The sequence below is a fragment of the Lepisma saccharinum genome, chromosome 1, assembly GCF_977018435.1.
Source record: "Lepisma saccharinum chromosome 1, izLepSacc3.1, whole genome shotgun sequence".
NCBI classification, from domain to species: Eukaryota; Metazoa; Arthropoda; class Insecta; order Zygentoma; family Lepismatidae; genus Lepisma; species Lepisma saccharinum.
Window position 1 is genome coordinate 119,197,689 of NC_139229.1, and position 18,777 is coordinate 119,216,465.

Sequence of the window (18,777 nt, forward strand, 5' to 3'; positions counted from 1 at the left end):
ATGTTGTTCAATTTTGTAAACTTGTTTGCGGAAAATGCTGGTGTAACACTTTACACGTGAACTCCTCATGATAGAACGTAAATACGTAAATTACAATTTCAGATAACACTTCACGTTTTCATTTCACATGTTCTTTTCGCGGCAGCTGGTTTTGGAAAAGTTGAATTCAGCTTTGCGACGATGAAGCAATTTTGCTCTCCATTGTAAATAAATTGCGCTCGTCTTTTGTTAGCGGCGGGGCCTCGTAACGCCACGGTCTTCTTGTCTCTGCTCTCGGGGCTTTTGTTCCTTTTTACACGAAAGAAAATAAATAATAAATGCGCTTTGTGTCCGACTCTCGGCAGAAGTTCCCCGCTCGGCCCCTGCTAGACAAAAGACTGCTGCCTCCCGCACGTTCAAGTTCGACAAATGAAGTGCATCGTGATTCTCAGAATAAATTAAGCCCCGACAAAAGACCTCCCCCTCATCTCCTCCTCTGCAGCACTATCTGTTGGAAACAGGCAGCAAGGGAACCGTGCGTTTTTTTTCTTTTTAAATTTTAAATAAAATTCGAGAATCTGTTTTGGACGAAAAAAGCCTCATTCTGATGCAGTGAAATTGGACTACACCGCCGAGGATTCAATAACGTTGTGGTTAATTAACTTTTTCTGCAGACTACTCACACACTCGCCAGATTTCTACATGTTATACCTGATATTGTATTCTGGGTAATGTGCTACATAACTCATTTTCGAACGTCATTTGTCAACCTCTGTACTGGAACGTATTTTACTCACGATCTCGATTGCTAAGGTTTCGGATTTGTGTGGCACGAGCATGTTCCGTGTTCCTTTCATGTACTCATCATTCAACGTTCCACACATCGCCATTGACTTATCCACACACCCCTAAAATTAACACTCCCTAAGATTTTTCACATTGATCCAATTTATGCCTATTTAGGCTCTAAATTTACCCTTACATCACCCTTAACACGAACTTCTCACCCCCACACTGGCGTACGCAGGGGGGGAGGAGACTGATATGGGTACAGCCTCTCTCCGAAATGTTGAGAAAATCAACATTTTCAAATAAGATCAGTTAAGAAGTCGGAGAATCCAGAGTGGTAAATGCAACCCCCCCTTAAAAGGGTCCCCGATTACCATTTTTGAGAGTAGAAAGTTCTAAATATACGAAATATCTTATTAAGTCTACCGTCCCCCTAGAAAGAAGTTATGTACTATCCGCCTTTACAAATCAGCCCCTCTCCCTCCCCCCTCAAAACTGCGTACGCCAGTGCACCCCTAGATAGAAAATTCTGGATAGATCCCTGCACGAGGCGAAATGCGGGTGTAAAATGCGTGACTGAAGTTAGAGGCGATTGAAAATAACAAACTGATTGAAAGTTTAATAACAAATGCTAGTTAAATTTCTCTATCTAATCATTTTCTCGTTTAGTAATTGTCACTTTCAGAGGTGTAAAGAGGCCAATTAGAACATCGGGAAGCAAACCATTTTAAGAAATACGAATTTCGGAGCCGTTAATAAGTTTTATTGTTACAAACGTTTATACTGTTAGTAGCTGCCGATCTCCTTGGCCGAGTAGCTATCTCAGCGCGCTACAACGCCAGAGACCCCACCCAGCCTTGTCACGGATATCGCCAATAGCCAAAAGTGGCAGAAATGCGACGCTAAATGACAAACATCAAAATCGAACTGTTGGTAGCTGAATATTTTTGAAGTGATGTTTTCATTCTTGGCGCCTCCACCTCTTTCCTCCCATTTGTTTTAAAGTGTATGCCTCTGAGTCCTTCGCTGGTTCTGTGCAGTTAAACCAGGTATCTGGTGCTTTGAAGATTATGAAATGATCCCTTCTGACAGCTGGTGTAAAATTAATGGATTACTGCATTTTGCATTCGCCTAGCAGATGCAGAAGAAAGAAAAAAAAAGAAAGGGAGAAAATGGAGACTCGAGGAGAAAGTTGTTCGTTGTTATTTCTTCGCCTTTCTTCCATCTCCCGCGATGCTTTTCTTAGGCAAAGGCAGGGTGAGAAATGAGTTGTCTGACAGTTGGAAAATGAGATTTGGAGCAGAGAAAGGAGAAGTGGGGATTATACGGTGACTCCAAGTAATGCCTTAACTTTTATATTTTCCATTTCTAATCAATACCGGGGCCTGTTGTTACGTTCCCTTTGTTCCTGGCGAATGTAGAAATACGCAGAACACAATTAAGTTTTGACATGTCTTTTTCTACTTCTGTTTCTGAAGCGTAGCAATTTCTATATAAGAGCCTCTCCTCTCTCTACTAAGCGGGGGTAAGCACGTGTAAAGCCACTGTGGAGGTTTTCGAATCAAAAGGAAAAATAATTTTCGTGAATACAGGGTGTTTCGAAAAAGTACGCACCAGAAATGTCTACAGGTGTTCCAGAAACCAGTAAAAATCCTTTTCTTTAATGTTCTTTATTACTCTTAGTATCAGAAGTTCTAAATACAGCCATAGCAAGGAACTATAGCATTGATAACGAAGAATAAGATTGGACAGTAAAAAACTGAACATAATTAAAAATATCTGGTTCGATGTGACTATGTATAGGCGTCAACAACTTACTCTCCAAACTGAACCTCAGCCAGCTGTACACCGGATTCAACACGACACGATGCGGCAAGACGTGTCATTATATTTCGGGCGAAATGAAACCAATGGAAGTAGCGTATTAATTCATAAGATTGTTCATAAACCTTCTCTGGAAGCTTCATATTGACCAGGGCATTCACTTGTTTTCACCAGTCGTGTACCCTCTGCGGTATTTCAGTATTGCACAGTTAAGCATTAAGCAAACTTCCTGATGTGTTGAGGAAACTGGAGTTCGATCAGGAAAATAGGTGGTCAGCTGTTTCCAATAAACAGGTAGAAAACTCACGATTCGGCATAGAGGAAGAGCTCCATGGCCTGGGTTTTTTAGATGGTAGACAGGCTGCGAGAGGACTGACTTTTGATTTGGGTTTGAGAAATAGAGGAGGTCGAGAGAGAGAGGACTTGAGAGGAGAAATCAGAGTGTCGCTGGTCAACAAGCAACGAAGTCCAAAGAGAATTTAGATAAATTGTATTCTACGACATTTAAATTCATCATTGTCATTCTTCAGATAGACAGGTATTTATCCAACCAACATGCATGATTCAGGTTTGAAGGTTCATAAAACCAAATGAGTGACCATTGTCTTCTCTAGTTGCTTAGAGATTCTATTTTAGATTTGCCTTTCGCAGCCAAGCATTTAGACTTGTCATCTTAATGACAAGTGCTCTCATCATTTAGGAGAATGAATGATGAATAAGCTACATCACCCATTGATTTATTGTGGGAGTGGTAGGTTTCGATCCCATCATTCGATATAATGATACGGTAGCTTCTCGTGTTCTCAGCCAACACGGTGACTGATGAAGAGAGAGTTGCAGAATGTGTGTATGTATTATTTGTTATGTTTCGAAGGTTCAGTCCTATGTCCATCTTGAACGTTTGTCTGTAACTGACGGTCCCTGATAGCTAAGATAGCATCGATAGCTAAGATAATCAGAATTGTCGATACACACACACGAAAACCATGCTCCTGTTTCGAGGGATTTAAAATTGACTTTGCCTGCTGCATAAGTTTCTCTGTACAATGTCAACAAGACGTAAAAGGCCTCCACACACCGCTGCTTTTCCTAATCCTCCTTCCCCTACTCCATACATTTAAAAAAAGGGCAGCTCTTCTTGTTTTTACCTGTAATCTTCCTTTTTCCACGCATGTTCCCCAGTCACCAACATTATATATGTAACATCCTCTGTATATCTGGCGTGTATCCGAAGACAGGGGACCACATTGAAAATGGAGGAGCATTCTGATGTAGACGGGAGCGATATTTTTAATGGTCCAGCGAGCAGGGGAGGCGGATGAAAGTTCCTGGTGAAATATTTACCGGCTGGCTGAGACGGGAGCACTGGGACCAGTGTTGCCATCTATATTTGGAAGTCTCTGAACACGCTGCATTTGCGACGACAGTTCGACAAAACTTATCCCTCTTTTTGGCCATGTTCGGCGGCAAACATTGGGAATTCCCAGACGTTGAGTTGTAAACTGAAGATCGTCACAAATTTCCAGGATCGAATCCCGACCTCGAAGTCGAATTACTTTAGCAGTTTGATCTAATCACTGTTCCTTCTCATCCTTGCAATTTGACTAAAGAGGCGAAAAAAAACCAGCGTAAAATAAGAGATACAAAATACGAATATTAATTTTTCACGAAGTTGTGTTTTGGGGTTTTTATTAATAGGGAAAAAGTAGTGTCGTGACATAATCCTTGGTTTGCAGAATCGTTTAAAGTTTTCCACGTTTTGGAGAAAATACGGAGAAATGAAACCGCAAGATTTTTTTGATATTTAGGGTGTTCCGTTCGGTCGAGCTAATTTCAACGAGTTTCAGTTTAAGTTTGAGCTGTAGGTTCACTTTGTGCACAGATAGACTAATCTGGACAGAACACACAATGTGGGATCAGAGTCCCTATGTCCCCCCCACAGGTGTCGAACCCGGGACTCCTAAATTACAAAGCGATGACGTTACCACTACGCCATCGGGAGACCGTAAAATAATGACCAGTTCGTTTATTTTGGAACCATACAGTTGTGTGTCAGTGGCGTATGCTGCGTCGAGGATCTGGGCCTTCTTGCCATGATACGCGGTGGTCCTAAGCTGTTGAGGAAGGGAGAATACTGTACAAGTGGTTAGGCACACCAACATTGCTCGTTCAAGGCTTCAAGGAAGCTACTTTGCAAACTCCTAAGAAATGAGGTTGTTTCTCCAGAATCACTATCATTCTCTCGTTGAAAGTGACAATTTTATTCACAATTTCGAATCGATTTCTCTTCAATATAATTTAGTCTGTGCTTCAGCTTCGCAGATGGCCTGGCTAGCCTAGAATATGTGCTCCTTTTTACCTTTTTAATGTGTCATGGTCAACAAGAAACAAATTGATATTACACTAGTCTGAATGAACCAAAATATGGTTGCTATGATATTGAAACCGACGACTAATCTACATGGAGATGGAGACTTTTATTTGGACAATGTTTGTGTCAAAAATGGAATGTATTGACCGCCAGGCTAGTCGTAACCGATGTCAGTTTAAATTGCGCGCAGATTTTGACGTTAGTACCTCTGGTGGTTGTTAATAGGTCCTGGGATCGAATCTCAGATAAAGCACAAATTGTTATTGTTTGTCTCAGCTGGATGTGGCAAGACGCGTTGTCACATGCGTCTCGTAGACCCACACACCACCTAAGTTTTAATGAATGTGCGTTGTTCGTACTTTGAGAACAGCATTTGGCGTCGGATGTGCTACCTCTACGTAAAAGCTTCCTACTCGTCCGTCTGCATGCCGTGAACTAGCGACACTGTCTAACAGCTGTGCTTTCCCTCTTCACGTGAGCAGCGCCCTCACTTGTTCATACACAACGTGGCGAAGGTGTTGTCACTACTTTCTTTGCAGCCCTCGTACGTAGCACAGGAAAATAATTGAAAGGATTGTGGTGTCGAGAGTTCGGGAGGATGTATTTATGATTCAAAACTCGCCACATATCAAACAAAGGAGTCTCAAGTGCAAAATGTTGAGTAACGTTATTTTATAAATGTAGGGTAACATGTTAATTTCGATTGCATTCTAGTAACTTTATGTACAGGTTTTATGCGCCTCGTGAGAGTGCAACACTGGCTAGGAGAAAACGTCAGCCAAGGCGACATCCGACCTAGCTTTTCTTCAGTCTCCCTCATTTCGTTACCCTTCTCGGCCCCCTTTTTTTCCCCATCTCCAGAATTAACTGATGACCGCTATTCTAATTTAACTTCCAGCAATGTAAATTTGTCTCCGCGGCGGTAATTATTTGCCGGCCTCGCTGGATGGCTTCTCGTTTTTACCTTACCCTAATTGCTTCTCCATCTTCGGAGGCTGGAGAGAGAGAGAGAGAGAGAGAGAGAGAGAGAGAGAGAGAGAGAGAGAGAGAGAGAGAGAGAGAGTGAGAGAGAGAGAGAGAGAGAGAGAGAGAGAGAGAGAGAGAGAGTGAGAGTGTGAGTGAGTGTGTGTGTGTGTACGCGGAGTCTCTTCAACTCGTAACGTTGCGTGTGCGCTCTTGCAGACACATCTCTATTGCCTGTAATAACCAGTTCTACTCCCGGTGCCATATTTCAGTTCAGATCTCACTTGAAACTGTAGATCTAGTTCCGATTAGCCTTTCTGTGCATAAAGTGGACTAATAGCGTACGTTACCTACTAGTAGGTTACGGCTTTTCTTCAACATTAGCTCTTCATTGTAAATTTCTGTTACGCTTCATAAGTAATGACAGAGGATGTTCAATTACATCATGTACTTACAGACTTACAGAAAACGTGAACATGCGACGAGCACCTCGCTCACCTTCCCGACCACTAGAAAAGGATAACACACATACACATACACATGAGAATGAAGCTGCAGTACATGCGTACACTCTATCACTGCACATGTCACATTCACGTTTTTTACTTTGCCTGTAATTATCCTAATCAATTCTTAATTTACTCAGTACCGGATGGTATTGCGGTGGCCTACAGTATTCCGGGCCAAGCATGTGACATTTTCCGCTATGAATGAGGCTCTTGCCAGTGTACAGCCTGAACGGTGCACAATAAGTTGAAAAGTCAAGCACTTTAGATTGAACTAACCTATTCCCAACAACTTTCTACTCTTCCCATTTTTCGCTATGTGCACTAATAACAAAGTTGCCTGTGAGACAGGTCTTTTGAATCGCCCTGTATTTCTAAGAACTGGAATTGTAAAAATATATTCTACGTGTACATTAATTCAAACACTATTGTCTTTCATTTCTGTTATACTTTTCCTTTTGAATTATATTAATTTGTCCATCAAAATATGTGATCAGGCATTTCCTAACCTACCCTAATCTGACCTAACCTATAACATTAATGTAACATAACTCCAGATCCCATTGGCATCCCATTTTTAAATTTTATACTGTCATTGAGTGGTTTTAGTGTATGTATGAGATTTAATTATTTTTTAAAAAAATAAAAAATAAGATACCAGTTTTTTTTAGAAAATGGCTATCAAAATTTTCTTTACACCATTTTTTAAATTTTATTATTATTATTATTATATGTCGCGTTAATGAGCCCACATTTTGCATCCCTGTAATTTCGGAAATGCAAAAGATGTGGATCTGCAACTTTGCATATTTTCCTACTCCAGGTGGCTCTTTCAGTATGCCAAATTTCAAATGAACCAAGAAATGTAAAATTGAGGGCCTTGTTGATTTGACATGGAATGACCGACAACAAGAAATGGTATATATGGGAAATTACAACATGAGTATGAAGTGCTTATTCATGTATCTGGGTGTTATTTCTCCATCCAACCGAAAGAAGAAAGAGTGGAGGGGAATTAAACGCTCTCACGTTTTTGCTTGGTTATCAAGAAAATAAGCTGCTTTCAGGTTTACACTTCAATTAGGGCTAATTACATTATTATCTTGACGGACCTCACGCAGCTTTCTGCGTCCTTCATTCATTTGAAATCTAAGTAAGCTGCCGCGCGGCTTTTCAGAGGTTTCATTTTTATTTTCTAAAAATTTAATCAGTACATTTTTAGTTTTGCACCGCATTTATTCAATAGATGTTACCTGATAGAAAACACAAAATAACCTTTTCACTACCTACGCAACCAAAATTCAAATCGTATCTGTCTTTTTCTATTTGAAGCCTTGGTCTCGTTAGACGTGTGTAGGTAAATCTCTATGTACAGTCACGGACACTTCTGCGTTGTAACAATATATTACCTTCCAATGGAAGAAATGCCCATGACTCTACACTGATGTGAGCGTTTTAGAGGGCAAAATTTGTCTCGTTCTAGCACCTATTTTGATTTCGAGACCAGGCCCAACGTAGTAAACAAATGTACAATCACCGGCAATAAAAATGTGATACCTAGATCCTGATATACTCACTTCCCTGCATGGAGTTACGTGTGCTGCCTAATTCCGCGGCGACAGCCGAACGTCCTATTGAAAATTTGCAATTGAAATTGGTTATAGTCGTAGAGTTAGGCAACACACGCAATGCATTGCAGGAAAGCTGATATTTCAGCATCTAGTCTTCCCATTTTCATTGCCGTTGACTGTACATAACCTTTGCGAAATCCTTTTGGTTCATTCCAGTAACAGCTGCCTCGCATGAATATGCGCCTAGCAATGTATTGGTAGGGTAGACCCACACATAACACTCAATTTTATTTTATGAATTATTTTTATATGCCTACGATCAACACATCAGTGGACAACTTGCGTAGATTTTAACCAATAGGCAAGCTCGTTCTTCCAGTGGATTGGGAATAGGGAACCATGACAGATTTCCAACCCCAAAAAATAAGCATTTTCTGCCTTATCCTGCTCTGGGTGTTTAATTGTGCAGTTCAGAAGCGTGGGCATGGTGTGGATAAACGATATTACACTCACCCTCCATATGTAAAGTGTTATGGACACAGTTATCCCAGACATCATGAAAACGAGATACCTTTCACCAAACAGATTACTGCAGCATTTCACCCCTCCAAATCCTCTATGTTGGGGAAGGGGGATTGAATAAGCACATAATGCACACATCCTCCCGTGTCCCAGCGGAGACGAGTGACCTTAAAATGCCCCTTTCAGTTCTTCCGGTGTTGTTGCACACCTAGAATTCAAAGAGTGGTGTTAGGTTCCAGCAGGGTGCATCGGGAGAGAAGGTGGTTGCGTATGGTGGTAATCCCTGATAAATATGGACGTGGAGTTAGGGGAGAGTGCTGGGGGATGATAGAGCTTAGGGCTGGAGGGAGGAAGGCCATTGTGGTTGTCCAGGATTTCTTCCATTACCATCCTCCCCTCTTGTGGCGGGGTGCGTTCTTTGAGCCCCTGCCTGATAACTCTGCTTGGAATTTATATGGCTTCCAGTAAGCCGACGATTTTTCACGTGGTTGTACGGCGCAAGAATGGTGAGACTCGCTGCCGGTGTACAGAAAGGGAATTCCTTCGCAACAGTCTAAAAACTATTGCTTGTTATCAATGCTTCTAAAGCAGGTCTCTTGAATGCTATTCGCTCAGTTCTTGCGATTAGGAAACTCTCATTGGCCATCGTAGATGATTGTAGAAGGCTGCATCATTGAGGCGACCGTTTTATCACCTCAAAATTTCCTGTACACCTTCCCTCAGGAGCCGGGATGAATTTGCTTGAAATCAACTATAAGGCGTTCAGGGTACCCAAATAGTTTTGCAACCAATGGATACATTGGTCTGGGATACTTTGTGATCAAGGGGTACCGGGTTCAATACCCGATGGATCCACATAGTGGTTCGGATCCCTCTTTAAAGTGTAGGCCCAGTCCTGATTAGCCTTTTGTTCATAAAGTGGACTTCAAACTAGAACTCAAAGAAACATGGTGTGGGAGGATTGCTTTCGTCCAGTTCATCTGTACACGCACTACCTTGTGTCGAAGTTGCATACATGCATGTAGATCTACCAACATATGTCCTTGAACCAGCGGCGCTAATATAACCCTCAATGGTAAATAAAGCTCAATGGCTGTAGGGCAGACGAAGAAAGCTACTGGAACATACAGATTTCCCCGTATTTATTTGTTAGGAACCCAACAGGCGAATAACATAATTGAGATAATTAACATGAATGATGTAATTTACACTAGGAGTATGAAATTTCAATTTGCATTTAGTTGCAATGGTGTAAGACGGAATTTAATTACAGGATTATAGAAAAATAATAAACAGAGGGAATACAGACAAATTGAAGCTCAAATGCCTAACAATCTAATTTAAAACGTCGTCCTAATTGCATACAATAGAACGATAGTTAGTTACATCGCTGCAGGACTATGTTCGAGTTGTTTTTATAGACCCAGTTACATAATTGTCACATTTTAGTCGTGGATACCAGATCAAGAACTGAGTGTGTGCAGTTCACGATACGGAAGCATTACTCAGATTTCATTATTATAGTTACTGCTAAATAAAGATTTATCTGGGTCAGATATATGGTCATTAAACTCTTCTTTTTTTCAAGTGTGATGTCATAGCACAATAACAAAACCGTAAAGTCGGTAAAGTTAGCAACGCTGTGTTAACAGAGTTGAACTCAACTAAGAAAACAGCTTAAGTATTGCCCAGCAGCTCGTGGATAAACACCGTTGATGAAGGATGGAAGGCGATAGGATTCTTTTAGTCCACATATTTTCCGGAGCTACAGATATCTTGTTCGAGATTGGATCTTTGTGTAAATGGCGTGGTCATCACTATGCTTCAGGCGCCTTTACACGAAAATTCTAGGAGTGGTGGTAAAGCTAGAAAACCTTGAAAAGGAAGTTTCCAGTGGTGAGGAAAATTACAACCTTGTTTGATTAGTTTATTTGTATCTATTATAGATTTTATTATCATGTATCATGAGAATATTTGCTGAATTTAAATATATCCATATAGCTAGAAATAGGATTTCATGTGTAACTTTACATAATGTAATACATCTTTAATGAAAACGTAGGCCTCTGAGGAAATATCTTTCCCAGTTGTCATCCAAACTTTAATAAAGTTGAAAAGGTAAGACATCCATCACTTTCTTTCTTCCTCGTAAGCGAAAAGTAATTCAACTTCCTACATTCTAAAATGTTCAAATCTTCACACGTAAAACGTTCAAACTTCTCTATACTTGAAACAAGGTTTAGAAAATAGACAGGAATTATTGTCACATAACCCGGAAAAGGACTATACGTAAAGACATCTAGCGTTGCAACGAACAACTTTATGTCGTGTTCGAAAGTTAATATAATGAATCCTTTATTCTTTACGGTAAACATCCTAGATAGTGACGGTTTCAGTGAAGGCGTGTGTTTGTGTTGGGGGGGGGGGAGGCGACTTCGCTTGGTCAACGAGTTCGTCTCCCCAGTAACACTAGATAAAATAAATGGTTTGTTTAGGCCCAAATATGCATTTTGTATAGTATTGAGATGTATACTGAATGTGATTGCCCCTCCCCCTTTTCTTTAACTACTTACAGACATCCTGCAGAAGTGAATAGGGCTCGTCGGTATTGTAAAAACCAAGATTTCCTCAATATTGGCACTAAAAGGTCGAATGTTAGTTCGGCAGATTGCAACAGTTGTAAACGTTGGTTTAGAGGTACCATACGTCGTATACCTTGTTTTGTTTCCCTTTATCCATGCTTTTCCTTCCTTATCACCGTAGAAACGAATTTCCGCCTGTGCACAATTACGACACCCGAGAATTTTATGAAACCTCTCGATGGCTTATCCTACGTCTTTTATTCTCCCGTTTCCCTACCTACCTCCCGTGTCTCTGCCGTGCTTTTAAATTAAGTCCCCCACCCTCCCATTGCGTGGCCTTTAAATAAGTTCATGGTCGATTTAGGCTCACTGGCGCATGCGCAATATCTGACACATTTACATCGATCGAGCTCATCTTCTAACTTTTGTGTTGTATTTTCCATCCTTCCCTTTTCCCCCTGTCTTTTTCCGGAGGCGGAATCGAATTTACCGGGAGTTCAGCATTGATGCTTATCATATCAGGAAAAAAAAGGGGATAGCACGATACGTGTTGCCAGTACTTGCTACAAAATCGGTTTACCTTTCGAGTTGGAAAAGGAATAAGAATTTGTGACTAGAAATTCCGGAAGTTAAGAGCTAGAAAGTAAAATGTTTTGGTGGTGGCCCACTAAATGTGTTAATTAGCTTGGTCTGCCTGCCCGCTTGTGCATCTACAATCAGAGCTCCAACAAAAAGAATAATGAAACATATTTCTCGTGAATTACAAATAATTTTGGCCACTTCCGTTTCCTTACTGCCGTTTGCAGAAGGAGAGCTGATGGGGCTACAACCCCCTCCGAAATTTAGAGAAAATAACTCGGGTGGGGGGAACCAAAGTGATAAATGCAAACCTCCCTTTAAAATGACTCCCGATGACAATTTTTGACTTTGAACAACTTCGAAAACTAAGTTTAAGAATGGTAATTATGAAATATTTTGTACAACCCCCCAGAACGCATCTGTGTAAATATCCACCTGTACAATTACAGCCCCTCCGAAAAACGAAACCTGCGTACGCTAATGGTGAAATCAAGTGGCGTAGCAAGAGGGTGGAAGAAGTGGTCGACCGCCCGGGGCATCGCGTCTCATGGGGTTGATACAAAAGAAGTGAGGGTGAGGGTTAAAAAATGGAAAAAATGCTAAATGTTTTGTAGGCAATAAAATTAAAACATTCTGTTTTTATCTGGCTTTAAATTCTAGTTAAACGTTATAATACGTAAAATCAGGGGCGTAACATACAGGCGGGCAGGCTCTATGCCTAAGGGGTCCGGAAAAAGTTAAAATTTTCACATTTCTCATGTGAAACAGTTATGCAAAAATTCACGATAATTTGCGTGGACATTTTTACCCATTTATTCTTTTCACGAATAGAAAGCAATTTGTCTTGTCTTTTCTTCTTTCTCTCGACCTCGCACTCCCGATTTTAACACCTCCAACTGCCATGAAGCAAGTGCGAGGCATTTAAATGCTTGGGTTGTTGGCGACTCAAGAAGGCACTGGATAATATAAGCAGTTCTTACTTCTTTCCTACAGTTTCATATTTCAGCTCCCGGAAAACAAAGATAATACATTTTTAGGGCGAGTGAAGTTATTAAATATCATATTTTTCAGTAATTTATTATAATTAAATATGATAATTTTCTGACGTATGCCTAAAATTTTGTATCGATTCACATTGAGATTTCAAATCTAAAAAAGGATGGGGGCCTCGCGATATGTTGCTACGCCACTTGTGAAATCGAACAGGGTGAAATTATGTCCCTTACAATGGTTTCTTCCACTAATGTGATCGCAAAGTCCCCGGGCGAAGAACGATCTCTTGAGTTTTTAAAATGTTGTTAATTTATTTTTGGTTGCTTCCAAAGCGAAATTTCAGTGTAAATAATGTATGCACGAATTTCAAGACCTGCACTGTACATCTCAACTCGTTGATAAATAGGGCCTACCCGATGGCGCAGCGGTATCATCGTCACCTTGTAATCAAGGGGTCCCGAGTTCGATACCCGGTGGAGGCACATAGTGGTTCTCGAATCCAACTTTAAACTGTAGGTTCAGTCCCGATTAGCCTTATTGTGTATAAAGTGAACTTAAAACACCAACTCAGTCAATCGTTGATAAATATTTCTAGAATCTAGATACAGTTACAAGAAGAAATTGGAATCAGGGTGACGCCTGGCTACGGCAGTACTTTAAACCAATAAGGTCATCGGCAAAGTTTGCTTCGTCACGCCATTCTTAAGGCCAGCGCGGGGATACCGAGGGAAAAGAGGGGAGGTAGAGGAAACTATTTCTCGCGTTTTTTCCTGCTTTAGTATTGTTTTGTCTTCTGCTGGAGCATACAAGTTATAGCCGTAGCGCCAGGTAGCAGTGCTAGCTATATTTTTGGTCTTTGGTACCTTAATATATTGTAACATCGTAGAGGTCACCCGAAGGAATTACGTATATGTATTCGGTTTATATCGAGCTCGTGTGAATTTCATTGTAGTCACCCTGTATATTTAAACAACGTCTTGTATTTAACATGCACGTGCTACATCTGCTATGCCTCGTGGGGAGAAAACCAATGCCACTGAATTGATTAACTCCCTCTCGCCCCTTCTCACCTTACCTCAGGCAGCGAACCAGAAAATCCCTTCGTGTTGGCCACAGATATCGCCCCACCCCCACTCCGACCCGTACAGTGTTAAGGTGAAGGGAAATTGTTCTCGAAACAGTGTTGCAACATGAAGAACTTTCCTGAAATGGGCCATTTTATTAAGAAAAAAATTCGTTGTTGAAAAGCAATTAGTTAAATTTTTGTGATTCAGCTGCCCGTTCTTTTGAGCGGATTAAGATACATACATAATTCGGTAGCTTTCATTCGTTACGTAGCAGTGGACAGAGGAACGTGCCTAAAAATTTTGCAACTTAATAGACACAAGTTCTCTACCAGCATGGTGGAAGTTCCCCCCGAATGTAAAAGGGAAATTTACGCGTTTGAGGGAAATTATATATTCCGAACCTGGCAACACTGTCTACAAAGCCCTAATATGAGAGTCTGCTCCCTCGATGGACCAAATATCCTCCCCGCATATGACTTTGGTATATGGGTGATAGATAGCATATGGGTAAGGTCCCAAAGAGAATTCCTGTTGTTGGGGACGAGACTAACGTTAACCAAAACGTGCAATGATGCGACTTTGCAAGGTTGCCAGATGTAAAATTCTACGTAGTTCATAGTTCGAAGCGAGGAAATTTGGTTCGTTCGTGTCCGAGTAAGTCTGTTGCTCACTGTGTCATTTCGGAGTGACCTTTGTTTAGAAATTACACGTTAAGTAGACCAGATATCTCGAGAATGAGACATCTTTGAAAAATCGAGATGAGAAGGCGAGACATTCGTAAAACAAGTAAAAATTTGTAAGCAAAAAATCAGGAAGCTCATTTAATATTAGCAATAGCACGGTATGCGAGAGAGACAGGTTCGAGTCCTGGTCAACCACACTTTGTCAATGTTTCTATATAGAATGAAGGAAATGTGAAAATTTCGCTTGAACGATCATATATAGGTTATATATAGGTTGAGGCCTGCGCCAGCAAAGTTGTTTTCGAAAATTCCACTCCTTTCGAAAGACTAAGATATTCCAAAATTTTGAAAAAATTACATATGTTCGGAATTCCTTCTAGAGCATTCAAGTGGATCTTCGTATGGTTCTCTTTCGGTGTTGTATTGATAATGTGATAGTTTCGTGGTACCGTACCCTATTTTCGATCACACACAGATAATTTAATTTCAGTCAGTAATATACAGTACTCAAGAAAATGGTTGCATATTTTGAAAACGTTATAGTACGTATTCCTGATAAATCTGTGCTGGGCAATTACATTGTGATGGGTGTGACATTCAGACAAATTTACGTTCATTTTTAAATTATTTTCTGAGCACCTTCAAATATGTAACTATCAATGCATATAATTTCATTGTCCTTGATGAAAGGTATTTAATTGCATATGTATTCCTCCCCCATCTCAATTCTCAGCTACAGAAAATACATTTTTTTGTACTTGTGACGGGCGTGACACTTCTGAGACATGACTTTGACCTTCCTCAGTCATTCAGAAAACTCTGTGAAATATATGGGTTTACTGAAACGATTTCATTATATATGTTCACAAAGCAAACTTACTCGACATTTAGATGCTTTTTGTTTCTAAAAATATTACTACATACTTTTCATTATAAACATCTTTTGCCTGTGATGGATGTGACAAATTGTGCGGCAGGTGTAACATCATGCACATGTACCGTGCGTCCAATTCGATCTTCAGCCGAGCGATCGGGAGAAGCGTGGCGGGCGGCGCTGGCGGAGATGCCGACATTTGCTGGCTGTAATGCCCGCTTATTTTTATAGACACATGCAGACATTTATATAAATATTGCAAAACGAGCACTAACCTGTGTTATAACACGCAAAAGTTCTTCTGTAATTCATCCAAGTTCTGCTCTTATATACACAAATAAATACGCTATAGAAACGATGTTAAGAGCCACAGATAGTAAAGCATTTTAATCATAGTTTTGACCAGTAACGTCCTGCTTAAGTTTATATCTTTGAAAGAGTTTTGTGTCGATGGGAATCGTTTGGAGATTTCGAATGTGCAACACTGTATCAAGATTACGCTGCAGACGAAACCGTTAAAAGTGAATGGTTTTCGTGAGCTTCCTTGCAATCCGAAATATCCGAGCTCGAGTTTTTTGTTCCTTCGCGACTAGATGAAGACAGAGTTGTGAATATAGTGGCGAGCAATGTAAACCAAGAGCGTGTTAATTTCGTACTGTGCGCAAAAGTGTTATTCTTGGTTACTTGCAGTTACTTGTTTGTGTTATTGCAGTGTGTATGTGTGTTGTGTCAGTGAGACGAAAGGTTCACGTTAGAACAAAGATTTTTTTTTATGTATGACACGTACGTGAAAACAGACTCGTGTCGAGACGTGTGTAGGCAATTTGTACAGAAATTCCCAGGCGTTTCAACTCCGCACAGAGATACGGTTAGACATCTTGTCCTTAAATTACGAGAAACTGGATCGTTAAATTTTAAAACACCTAAGCAAAAACGACGGATTCTAACCGAAGCAAAACTCGATGATATTGGTGCAGCGTTAGAACGTTCTCCAAACAAACCTCTACGCCGTGTTTCACAAGAGGTGGGCGTGTCAAAATCATCGGCACATACAGCCACTAAGCTACTAAAATTAAAACCGTACTCTTATAACACAGGTTAGTGCTCGTTTTGCAATATTTATATAAATGTCTGCATATGTCCATAAAAATAAGCGGGCGTTACAGGCCGCAAATGTCGGCATCTCCGTCCGCGCCGCCCGCCACGCTTCTCCCGACCTCTCGGCTGAAGATCGAAATGGACGCACGGTAGAATTATGAAACAATGTAAAGGCTATGAAAATTACCATAAAGAGTTTCTTCAAACTAAGGTTTGTTTAAGAGATAAAGTAGGATACTTCAGAGCTTAACATAACAGAAACAATAAATGAGACAATTAGAACGAAATTTGAATTATTTTAGTTTTCTTACTGTGTCGTGATGAAACTCAATTAAGTGGAAACACCACACATAAAATCCAATTTCTACTAACAAAAGCAATAGGTTTGTCAACAAGTTATTTAAAATCCATGAAACTAAAGTTTGTATTAATAATTCCAAATTCTGCATAGTTTTCACTTTATTTTCATATATAATACTTGAAATTTTCTATGAAAAGGAATTAACCTTGTTTGTCCACTTTCACATTGAATGGCACTGCTCCTGTTCTGCCATGGCCAGCTTATCATCAGACTTCATTCAACTGCATCGAAAATGCATGGGCACTCCCAAAGACAGCTATCGCCAATATTCCCAACCTGAAGACGAACGACTGAATCAGCGATTACCGTTGGGATTGCTGACACTCATTATTGAACGCCGTTGTTTTTGTTCGTTTTGTAGCAGTACTGCTGAACACATTTTCCCATCTTGTTTCGTGTAAAACATACTACACCTTTGCTTTCAAATAAAGATTTTTGCATGCATATCCCGTTTTCTTCAAGACGTCTGCCACATACCATTCTCTAAAAGAACCAAAACTGTGTACAATGAGTGTCAGCACTCAACAACGGCCAACGCTGTTGCACTGGTTCCTGGTCTTCAGGAACTAATGGGCCACCCCCCGTCTCTTCCCTGGAAAAAATACCTTCCTTGCCCCTCGCTGGTAAAAAAAAAAAAAAGAAACTGCTGACGTGCATGATCACATTTCGGGACAACCGCGAAAGAAAACCACGATTCACTTTAATCCTCAAGAGGAAATTCTAGCATCCCTGGTGGTTTTTCGAAACGAGAGAAATTTTGGAAAACGGCATTGCTGAAGCAGACAAAAGGTTCAGAACGGCCTCAACGTACAAAACTGATGTCTCTCTCTCTCTCCTTTTTTGTTGTTGTTGTTGTTGTCTCTACTTGTCTCGGTACGTTGCAGAGTATACTATTCCTACTGGGAACGTTTCAGCAACCCTAAAGGGAATAGGTGATTGCTGAATACGAGAGAAAGTTCAGATGTTTGCTGTGATTTCTGCAATGAAAAATAAGAGGAACTAGTTGCGAATGTGTAAATATTCCCATGCATCACAGGAGGCAATATTTCACCGAAGGCACACTCGTCGCCTCGTCTCCCTCTACATTTACCTAAAGTACATAATTACCCCCCCCCCCCTTCCGGAGGTGAAAGGCGCGAGGAGAGCATGTAGTGCAACGTGCAAGCGACTCTCCAAAGTTTAGTTGAGTTCGATGAAATTAGTTTTGTCCCCTTATCCCGGCTCACCCACCCACCGCTTCAATCAACCTAATGGAGGTTCCAGAGAGGGACTCGGCGCTTCCCTTGATACATGTGTGGATGGATGTTGCTGTTCAGTTTCGGAATGGAATGGGTGAGATGGGATCGATATGTGATTTAACCCTTTCCAAATTATACTTATTGCTTCCCCGTCCAATTAAGGAAAAGCCGATCCGCAAAAATCCCTCCTCCCGGAGAAAAGGGAAATAACATAATTGTCTGCATTTACATAATATTTATTTCATTCCTCTATGGGGTGCATTCCACACATACACGGTGCGTTTTTTTAAATAATACTCTCATTGCACAGACATGATTGCTCCTTTTCAAATGGCACAAAGGACATCGATATAGCATGTGTATTCTATCATTAACATGTTAGCAAGCTGTAAGTACATAAGTGTTAGGTTTCGTAAATTTCGGAATACTTATCTTCCGATATCTTCTACCAGCCAAAACCACCCCAGCATGGGTGTTTTTGTTGTTTATGTCTATGTAAAGTAGAAAAATGACTTATATTTCCTCTTTCTCAGATTTCTTTAGTAGGCTGTTCGCCTTTTTTTTCAGTGCCTACTTTGCCCATGCTTCATTAATCGGTTATTTCTTTGTCCCATTCTCTTTCTCCCAATTTTTTATTAATCGGTGCCTACTTTGGCCCATTTTTTATTAATCGGTGCCTACTTTGGCCCATTCTTCATTAGTTGGTGCCTACTTTGGCCCATTTTTTATTAATCGGTGCCTACTTTGGCCCATTCTTCATTAGTTGGTGCCTACTTT

At 40.6% G+C, this 18,777-nt stretch overlaps 1 protein-coding gene across 11 annotated transcripts in view; it reads left to right on the plus strand.

The window, feature by feature from the left end:
- Positions 1-18,777, plus strand: part of LOC146000248 (tight junction protein 1-like) — a 424,918-nt gene that overhangs the window by 319,931 nt on the left and 86,210 nt on the right. The window lies entirely within an intron of this gene.